Genomic DNA, 10,141 nt, shown 5'->3' with positions numbered 1-10,141 from the left:
AGAGTGAGACTCCATCTCAGAAAAAAAAAAAAAAAAAACTGGCCGAGTGTGATGACTCACACCTGTAATCCCAGCACTTTGGGAGGCCAAGGTAGGTGGATCATGAGGTCAAGAGATTGAGACCATCCTCGCCAACATGGCGAAACCCATCTCTACTAAAAATACGAAAATTAGCTGGACGTGGTGGTACATGCCTTAATCCCAGCTATTCAGGAGGCTGAGGCAGGAGAATCGCTTGAACCCAGGAGGCAAAGTTTGCAGTGAGCCGAGATCGCGCCACTGAACTCCAGCCTGGCAACAGATCAAGACTCTATCTCAAGAAAAAAAAAAAAAAAAATCTATGGGCTGACACTTTCCACTTTCCTCTAGGTTGTAATTAGTGATGGGGTAGCTTCCACTTTTCAAAGCCTTTTATTGCAATCTAGCTCCATCTGCCCCACCTGTGCCTTAAACAATGGGAGGGAATGTCCCCTGGACACTCTCCAACTGACACCCTCACCTTCCCAGCAGAAATGGCAAGTCCAGCAAATTGCCTCCTAAAGCTAATTATGACATAATGAAAAGTAAATACAAATGTGTCCATTTTCTTCTGGCTTCTCTTCTTGATTTCTGTCAGACCTCGAGGGATTCTTTAAAGACCCTGGCCAGCATTCACTGGTGTGGATCATTTAACTGCTGTTCTAGTTCACTGTCATTGTCCCAAAAGATAACTTGGTAATTTGGGGCTGTCCAATAAAATTTTAACCATCTTACCTTTCTTTGCTCAAAAAAAAAAAAAAAGAAAAAGAAAAAAGAAAAAAGAAAAAAAACAAAAAACTATACCAGATTTGTTATTTGAAGAAAGGGAAGGGGAAAAAATGAAGAAATCACTTAAAATATAGATATTTTAAAGTATGGTTGGGAAAACTAGCATCCAAACCATTTGTATTAGAATTATAGTATTTTCCACTGAAAGAAGTGAGACAAGTTAATTGCATAGCTACCATGAAATAAACTACATGGTAATTACACAGAAACTCCTTTAGAAACCGTAGAAATTACACTGAACTAAAGCCTTCTAAAATAGACCAAGAGTTACCAAGTTCACACACAATGGAAAGATGTTTTACCTCTATGCTGACTACTTGATGTGAACGGAGCATTGCCAAGTGACTTTTGATGTCCACATCTGGAAATAACGACTTTTCAATACAGATGTCTTTCTAGAAATGGTCCCTAGCACCATATTTCCTTTCAACAAATGGGAGAAAAAGCTCAGTTACCCACTACCAGGCAGCAGGACAGTTGACAGGAATTTCCCGTCTGAGGGAGGCGACAGTCCTAAAAGGGAAATATTAACAGTCTCGATTTTAGAAGGAGCTTTTGGTTGCTAGCTCGCATTTCCATGCTGTATGTCGAATCTGAAAGGAAGCTATGTTTGAATAGAAATGGCTCTGCTGAGAAGTGAATAGTACAATATATTTTGTATAGAACAAGCAATTTTCTTGGGAATTAAAAGGCCTGTTACGCAGTCCGTGCCCAAAAGGCTCAAAACCATCACTTTTTGTTATTCTGTTTTACACAAGCCAAATTATTCAGCTGGCAAACTAAAAGGGGAAGGGGATAAAATGCATGGGTGAGGGAGATTGTCATCCCCTAAGAAACTTGGTAGAACACAAAGGTCTGGGAAATAGGCTGTAGGAATCCTGGGCTCTTTAGCATGCGGGGTTGTTTGGAGGTGACTTGCTAACTGTTAGGAGTGATTTTATCCAAAGGGTGGAAGTCTGTCTCCCGGTGTCCTTAAGTCATGGGGATTAAGGTTCTGCAAGAAGCAAGTCCAGGGTTTCTAATGGTCTCCAGAGTTTCTCGGCACAGAGTTCAGCCTCCTGCTGCCCTCCCCCAGGCGAGACGGGGCTCACGAGGCCTGTCAACCAATGGCCTTGCCGCTGCTGCTCTGCTTCTTGCTGGGCCTCCACATTGGCTGCAGCCCAGGATCCAGATGACATCAGGACTAGATTCCGAATCAGCCGCCAAGGCTGTTGTGAATTTAATTTCACAGACCTTGTCCTGCAAAGTTGATGCCAGGACAGATGATGGGCATGAGAGCAAGAAATGAGATTAGCGATGAGCAAAACCAGACGCAGGGGAAAAGAGAAATTTCTAATTGCACGTGATTTAAACCTCATTTGCGTTCCACTCTGACGCAGCCACGCCAACTCCAAACCCACAGAGACGTGTTTAGTGCAGACATACTTCTGCTAAACCCTGACCCAAGTCTCCGCTCTCTGTTACACACAAAAGCAAAGTGTCGCTGTGTCTAGAGGGCTGTGGGCATCTCTGCTAAGAGGTGCAGTCATTAAAGGCAGAGGACTGTCTCCCACTTCATTTTTTCTGGTTCCATAAACATTTCTTGACTGAACAAATGAGTGCCTGGGTCTGAGCAGAGATCTACTAGAAGTCACCACAGGATGTCACAGCCTGGAGCCGAAAGACTGCGTGATCTCAACTCCGGCTGGTGGCTCACGCCTGTAATCCCAGCACTTTGGGAGGCTGAGGTGGGTGGATCACTTGAGGTCAGGAGTTCAAGACCAGCCTGGCCAACATGGTGAAACCCTGTCTCTACTAAAAATACAAAAATAAGCTGGGCGTGGTGGCGTGCATAGTCCCAGCTACTCGGGAGGCTGAGCCAGGAGGATTGCTTGAGCCTGGGAGGCGGAAGTTGCAGTGAGCCGAAATTACACGACTGCACGCCAGCCTGGGTGACAGAGTGAGACCGTCTCAGAAAAAAAAAAAAAAAAAAAGACAAAGGAAGACTGTGTGATCTATTAAGGGAAGGACAGCTGCAAAGTTGTCTTGCTTCTAAATGTGCGACGATCAAAAAAACCAGTTATTACAATTGGTTACAATCCTGAGATAAGGAGCATTTTAGAGTTGTTGTAATCATGCAAAATCATGCAGTGACTGGCAGCCATGAGAATTCAGCATTTCAGATGTTTCTTTCAAAACTTCTCTCCACCACACTGCTCAGGGCTTCATCCACAATCACTCCATTTCAATATGCCACATGTCTAAAGTCTATGCAGTCATCATCCCTTAGAAAGACTCATGGTTCTGCATATATCTAGGATAGACTGACACTAACTTGACTTGCCTATTACTGTTCTAGAGTGGTTGCTAGTTAAAATGATTGCCATGAAACTTCTCAAAGTAGACTGCCAGGGAAGCATATTATATCAACCATGTTCTTGAGTAAGAATGTAAATGAATACATTCCCTATTCCAGGGACATATGTGGTAGACCTCAGCCCTAACACAGCAGGGGTTTTGCACCAGGAAAGCCACAGAGGAGACAGACGATCTTGGAGTTCCTCCCAGCATCACCTCTGACTTTGTCTGGGCTGTGCTTGTTTTAGTCTCTCTGCCATGAACCTGTGCATAAACCTCAGCCTCTCATGTCCACACAGGTCATGTCTCTGCCCAGACAGCAGGGGGCAACCCATTGACAGAGGCCTGGACCAGATGGTCAGTGTGTCTCTGTGGTACCTCTTATCCCCTGTGCGTCCAAACAGATCCCATAAGAAGGCAACCTTCTCACCCAGACCTAGATTGGACCAAGCGAGTGGACTCTACTTGTTGCATTGAAATGTTCAATGCATTTTAAACAACTAATTTCAATATACTATTTAATTCCCAAGAACCTCTTTGGTGAAATTGATTTTGTAAGCCTCGCACAGCCCTGGGGAGTGCCCTGCCACCCCATTTAGAAGGAACAAGGTGGCTGGTGGGGGATGCAGGGGTCTTGGCCATACCTGTGTCTTTGTCTTTTCATCGGAAAAATGGAGATGATGGCAGAGCTTCCCTCTCAGGCTCAGTACAAGGACTAATGAAAGAAAATATGCATCCGGTGAAGAAATAAGTGCCCAATCAATGTTGCCTCTTATCACTATGAACTGCAGCTGAGGAATCTAAGTTCGAGGGGAAGGGGCCAAACACGCAGCAGGTGGATCACGGGGCTGAGAAGAAGATTCCTACCTTCCAAATCTCAGGCTTGTGGGGAAGTGCTAGCAATTAACAAAGCAACTCAGGGCCCTGCTCAGCAGTGAGTTTTTTCCTTTTCCCCCTGGAGGAATAAGCAGATTTTAGGTGATATAACTCATTTTTACAAAGACAATCACATTTTAGAAAGCAAACCGTGGGACGTTACGCAAATATGCACACACATACATACACACAACATACACACATACAACATACACACAACACACACATATAACACATACACGTATGCATAGGTACATTTTACATGTTTCTATTTTATAATGTAAAGGCAATGTCAACTGTAGAAAATTTGAAAAATATTGAAATGTATGACAATAATTAGAAGCTACTCATAATCGCATAATCTCAACATCAGGAAAATTCACATTCGGGGAGTTTTCCCCTAAACACATGGATATTTTGGGACAATAGCCCTATCCATACACCTTTGTATAATGTCCTTCTTTTGTTGATGTGCCACTTCAAGAATTTACTAGGTTTTACAGGACAAAATTTTAAAGACAGAGAAAATCTTCCCATGCTACAATGTGTATTTTTTCCTCCTCAGGGGTTTTGCATTCTGAAACACAAAAGCCACCATTCAGAACCCTGATTGCATGGGGTCAGTCCCTCCCAGCCACGTTGAGATTTTAACACCAGAGACATGGACAGGTTATACCTCCTCCCCGGGACCAAGGTCTGAGTGATCTTGAGGGTGAAGAGGTGACTGAATTCTTCAAATGGGCATTGCATACAGTCAGGTCCACGGGGATTCAGGATGGGCAGGCATCCCATCTGTTCCCGGTCTGGGGCTAGTGGAGCCAAGCTGGCTACCTGAAAGCATCAGCCTCGATGGCAGGAGCCTCAGTGTCCCCACAGAGCCACAGTCCCTGGTTCAGGCTTTCCATGAGGCAGGCTCCATCTTTCCCGTGTCTGCCCAGAACTCTCTGCTCCTGTGTTGCCCGACATTCTGTTGCTTGGTAACCAGAGCACCTAATTATTCTACTAGGAGGTCAAAGAAATGCCAGCAACCCCATTACATAGACCCAAGAAAGTCAGACACAAGGCATTCATTTGCATAAGAGAACTTTATTTTTCAGCTAGAGATAGGAAAGAAAGACTCCAAAGTTCAATGTATTTTTGCTAATATCAAAGCCAGATGACCTCGAAAATAAAGTGCAGTACCAAAAAAAAAAGTGACAAAAAGCAAGTTAGAGGAGGTTTTTGGTGTTTGTTTCTTGGTTTTTGTTTTTAATTCCTGAAATTGTTCATAGACAAGGAGTAGTGAATGGTCAAGGAGAGAAAGTACTTTTTCATCACTGAGAAGAGAAAATGCTTTTTAAAAATCTGTTAGACAATGAGTTGTTTTCTAGTAAAGACTTCTTAAAGATCATGAGTTTTTTTGTTTGTTTGAATTTGTTTTTGTTTTTTGTTTTGTTTTGTTTTTTGAGACGGAGTCTCGCTCTGTCGCCCAGGCTGGAGTGCAGTGGCGTGATCTCCGCTCACTGCAAGCTCCGCCTCCCGGTTCACGCTATTCTCTTGCCTCAGCCTCCCGAGTAGCTGGGACTATAGGCGCCTCCACCACGCCGGCTAATATTTTTGTATTTTTTTAGTAGAGACGGGGTTTCACCGTGTCAGCCAGGATGTTCTCGATCTCCCGACCTCGTGATCTGCCCGCCTCGGCCTCCCAAAGTGCTGGGATTACAGGCGTGAGTCAACGCGCCCGGCCGCTTTTGTTTCTAAGTGGAGTTTTATTTTTAACTAATTCTAGGTTTAAAAATAATAGAGTTGTTTTTTACTTTCTTCGTTGACAATATCTGTGTGTTTTTCTCTGACTCTCTCTGGCTATAATTGCCAGACTTTCATTTCCTAAAGAATTCTTCCTTTCACTCATGGTTGTTTGCTAAAAATATCCTAGCTGCCTGTGGACAATGGGCATGGCTGCCTCCTAGCCAGCCCCCTGCCAGTGGAGTGTTCTGCTGTTCATAGCTAGGTCCAGTTCAGACACGTGAAGACTGGAGGCCCTGATTTCTAAGTCTTCTCTAAGTAATGCCATGAGTGACTGCAGGGGCTATGGAGAAACATTTCGCGTTCCCAGCCATACCCATCTCTAGGTAGATACGACTCGCTCCACACCATTCCAGAGTCAAGAAATGCTCTCTTATTTCCTGATTGCCTCCCAACCAAATTTCACACCAACGTTGGCAGCACGCCATGGGCCTCTGCCTGCCTTTAGTGGCACTGGATACCCTAGAACCGCCCATCCCGTTTAAAATACCCCCAAAATGCTGCTAACTGCCCCCCTGGAACCAGAAGAGCTCGGACGCAAAGAACAAGGCGGGCTGGGAGAGAGGGGAGAAGGATTTGTTCCTTGAGGATTCCGTTCACCGATGAAAATTGGCGAAAAAATGAAACAGCTCCCATGTTGCTGGGCTCCGGGGTTCTTTACGTCACCCGCCGCTCTTGCTTGGTGCCCGCTGACTTGCTCTCCGCACCTGCTCTGGATCAGCGCTCCTCCCGGGTCAGCACATCCGCGGGGAGTGGGAGGCATCGGCGCTGCAAGGGTCGGTCCATTCGCGCCCTCTGCTGGCACTGAGGAGTCACGACCTAGTCCAACCGGCCACTTGGACCTGAGTTGCTGTGTTGCCAGCAGGGCCCTTTCACCAAAACCTCCTGTTTATTTTGAAGGCTTATCATAGCCCAGAAATATCCCGCATGGCTGAAAGAATGCAGGAAATAATTAATTGGAAAGCACATGTGAAAAATAACATACACAGGGTGGTGGGGCTGCACCATCAATGTGAATGCACTTAATGCCACTAAACCGTACACTTGAAAATGGTTAAAAAGGTAAATTGTAGGGCCTAGCATGGTGACTCACGCCTGTAATCCCAACACTTTGGGACGCTGAGGCGGACGGATCACTTAAGGTCAGGAGTTTGAGACCAGCCTGATCAACAGGGTGACACCCCATCTCTACTAGAAATACAAAAATTAGCTGGGCGTGGTCGCGGGTGCCTGTAATCCTAACCACTAGGGAGGCTGAGGCAAGAGAATCACTTGAACCCAGGAGGCAGAGGCTGCAGTGAGCCAAGATCATGCCACTGCACTCCAACCTGGGCAACAGAGTGAGACTTCGTCTCAAAAAAAAAAAAAAAGTTAATTGTATGTTGTGTACATTTTAGCACAATTATATGTATACCCATATGATGCCAAAAAGGGCATGTGAAATGACGAGCAGTTGTGCTGACACATCTCATGTGCTGCTCCCAAACCACTAAAAGGCTTCTTCTTTCCCCTGGCCACGGAGAAGTCACAGTCTGTGCCCAGGGCTGGTTCCCGGGTGGGGAGGGTGATGAGGTACAGAAAAGATAGCCGAGGCCCTCGGAGGGGGCTGGGCATACTGTGATGGTCACAAAGCAAAAACTGCCCCTCCTTCCCCATATTATTCTCTACCTCCCTCCTCACTCTCCCCAGAGTGTACGACAGAGACTCATGGCGACCCCAAAAATGGAGCCATAAAGGGCTTTAAAGAACCATATATTTGCTAAGTATGGGGGCTCATGCCTGTAATCCCAGCCCTTTGGGAGGCCATGGCAGGAGGATCGCTTGAGGCCAGGAGTTTGAAACCAGCCTGGGTAACATAGTGAGGCTCTGTCTCTACAAAAAATTAAAATAAAATTAAAAAATTAGCCAGGCTTGTGGTGCACCTGTAATTCCAGCTGCTTGAGAGGTCAACGCAGGGGAATTGCTTGAGCCTGGGAGTTTAAGGATGCAGTGAGCCATGATCGATGGCATCACTACACTCCAGCCGGGATGACAGAGCCAGATTCTGTCTCAAAAAAAAACAAAACAAAAATATGTATGTTTAATCCTTCATTCCCCTCCTTTTCAAAGTTCAGTGTGCTGAGGAAGATTAGAAAGTGGAGAGGCACCCTGGGCAAGCTGAGAGAAGGGACACAGGGGAAGCCATTACCCCACATGCAGAGTCACCCAAAGACATTCACTCCAACAGGAAAACTCCAAAACTTGAGTCCAAAATCCAAAACAGAGAATAAAATGGACCGTGCTGTATAAACAACAAAAGACAAGGTTCTCTCTCTCTCCCATCTGTGTCAAGCTCTCTGGAGGAAAAGGACACTTGCTGAGAGGAAAAGAAGGATGGAGGGAGAGGTAGGAGGAGACAGTATGATGAGGGAGAGGGTAGAAGAGGCCTGGGCAGCCAGCCCGCCTGAAACCCACAGTCCAGCTTCCCACCGCAGACACGTGCCTGTACCTCAAGGGATGGTCGGGGCTAAGAGCCCGCTCTGCCCGGGTTCAGGCAGAAGGTGGACCAGTACATTCCAGACCCAGCAGGCAGGCCTGTCAGGGAGTGTGGTGTGTGCACTGTGCAAGCCATTGGGGTTTTTAACATGTGCTATATATCAAAGGGAAAAACATAAACCACCAAACCATCTCTCAGTTTATTCCGTTACTGCAGTCCGTATTTTAAACTCTAAATGTAAACATGCAGCCTCCAAATATGGTATTATTCTTTTTAAAAAATAAAAGACAGAGAAATTTGGCAAGAGCCTAGGAAATTGATATCTTGCACAGGAACTCGTACTTGTTGTGTGTCAACACCACGGTCTGGAGCATTCATTAAAGTTAAACTAAAGACCTTAACGGGAATCTCTGGGCCATGTGCAAAGGCGCACTCAGCAAGGGCTTCCAGAACGCCCAGCAGAGGGCTACAGGCTTGCAAACTGGGTCTCCAGCACCCTGCAGAGACAGCAGGGCGCCCCTGAGTGGTGGCACACGTCCACAGTGGTGATACAGCCAGCCACGTTTGCTAAGACAGACCCCACCTCAAACAAGCATGCTCTCCACGTTCCACTTAATCCTGCCTCCCTCTTAAGCCACAGAATTTTCACAGACTTTATGGAACAGCAAAGCATCTCCTATAACAGCATGTTTATGATCATATTTTCTGCATTTGATTTGGAAGAGTTTATGCCTTATAAATGAGCCTCACATTTAATAGATGAAACCCATGTTTCCGAAGCACATTGAAGAGCTATATTTTTATGGAGATGTTTTGATTCAGGAAACATCTATTGAGAACGTGTCAGGCCCAGGCACGGATCAGTCATCTGTGCAAAGCTGCTAGAGCTGTTAGTCCAAACCAGTCCCGAGAAAGAAAGATTTGTTTCCTTACTTTGTGATCCAGCTCCCTTTCAGTCCTCATTCCAGACTTGGAGGGTAGTTAACATCGATTGGCAGCTTCCTCCAGGTAACAAGGAAGCTGATTCCTGAGGGGCGCCTCACAGAGCGTAACAAAATTTCACCAGCTAAATCCAATCTATAGAGAGCGGTACACAAGAAAGCATCGATGTAAAGCTCTTACTACACTTTAATGTTTTAAACTAAGTTTTCGCAATTATTTTTAAATGTATTTATATACAAATATTGATTTTAAAAATTATTTTAAATAATTTGTTTATAAATATTTATTTTAAAAATTACTAAAGCTTTTTAATAATTCCTCAGATGTATTTTGACATTCTATTTCAGTCTTTCATTCATTCATCAAACCTTTTTTGAACATCTACGTGGCAGGTACTTTTCAGGGAAGGAACAAGATAGAGCCCCTGACCTCACTGGGGACAGGCAAGGAAATGTGTAGTGCAGACATAAAATTTTGAGGAAACATGAAAGGGGAAAGCATTCTGGGTGAGGGAGCACACTAGTTTGATTTTTTAAACAGCATTTCCAGAAAATCCTCCTTTTAAGGTGACATTTGTACAAAGACTTGAAGGAGTGTCTCTTTTGGTTCAGGAACACTTTGTAGATCTACATAATTTGTCAGCACATCTTGAGTGAGAGATATGGAAACACAATGATTAGGGGTGTAGAGGCCTGCCCCATGGAGCTCGCAGGGCCAGGGGGACGAGGAACAGACAGTAGGCAATTGCAGCCCAGCATGAGTGTATGAGGGCTGCGTTCCAGGTGCTGGCTGAACCCACAGGTAGGCATCTAACCCAGAACAGGTGGGTTCTAGATGCTGGGAATGCTACGGTGATGAAAACAGACAAAAATCCCTTGTTTTCAAGGAGGTCACATTCTACTGAATAGGAAATATCTG

Source organism: Piliocolobus tephrosceles, chromosome 19 (genome assembly GCF_002776525.5).
Source record: "Piliocolobus tephrosceles isolate RC106 chromosome 19, ASM277652v3, whole genome shotgun sequence".
Classification (NCBI taxonomy): domain Eukaryota; kingdom Metazoa; phylum Chordata; class Mammalia; order Primates; family Cercopithecidae; genus Piliocolobus; species Piliocolobus tephrosceles.
The sequence above is the reverse complement of the archived record's forward strand: the minus strand, read 5'-3'. Positions refer to the sequence as shown.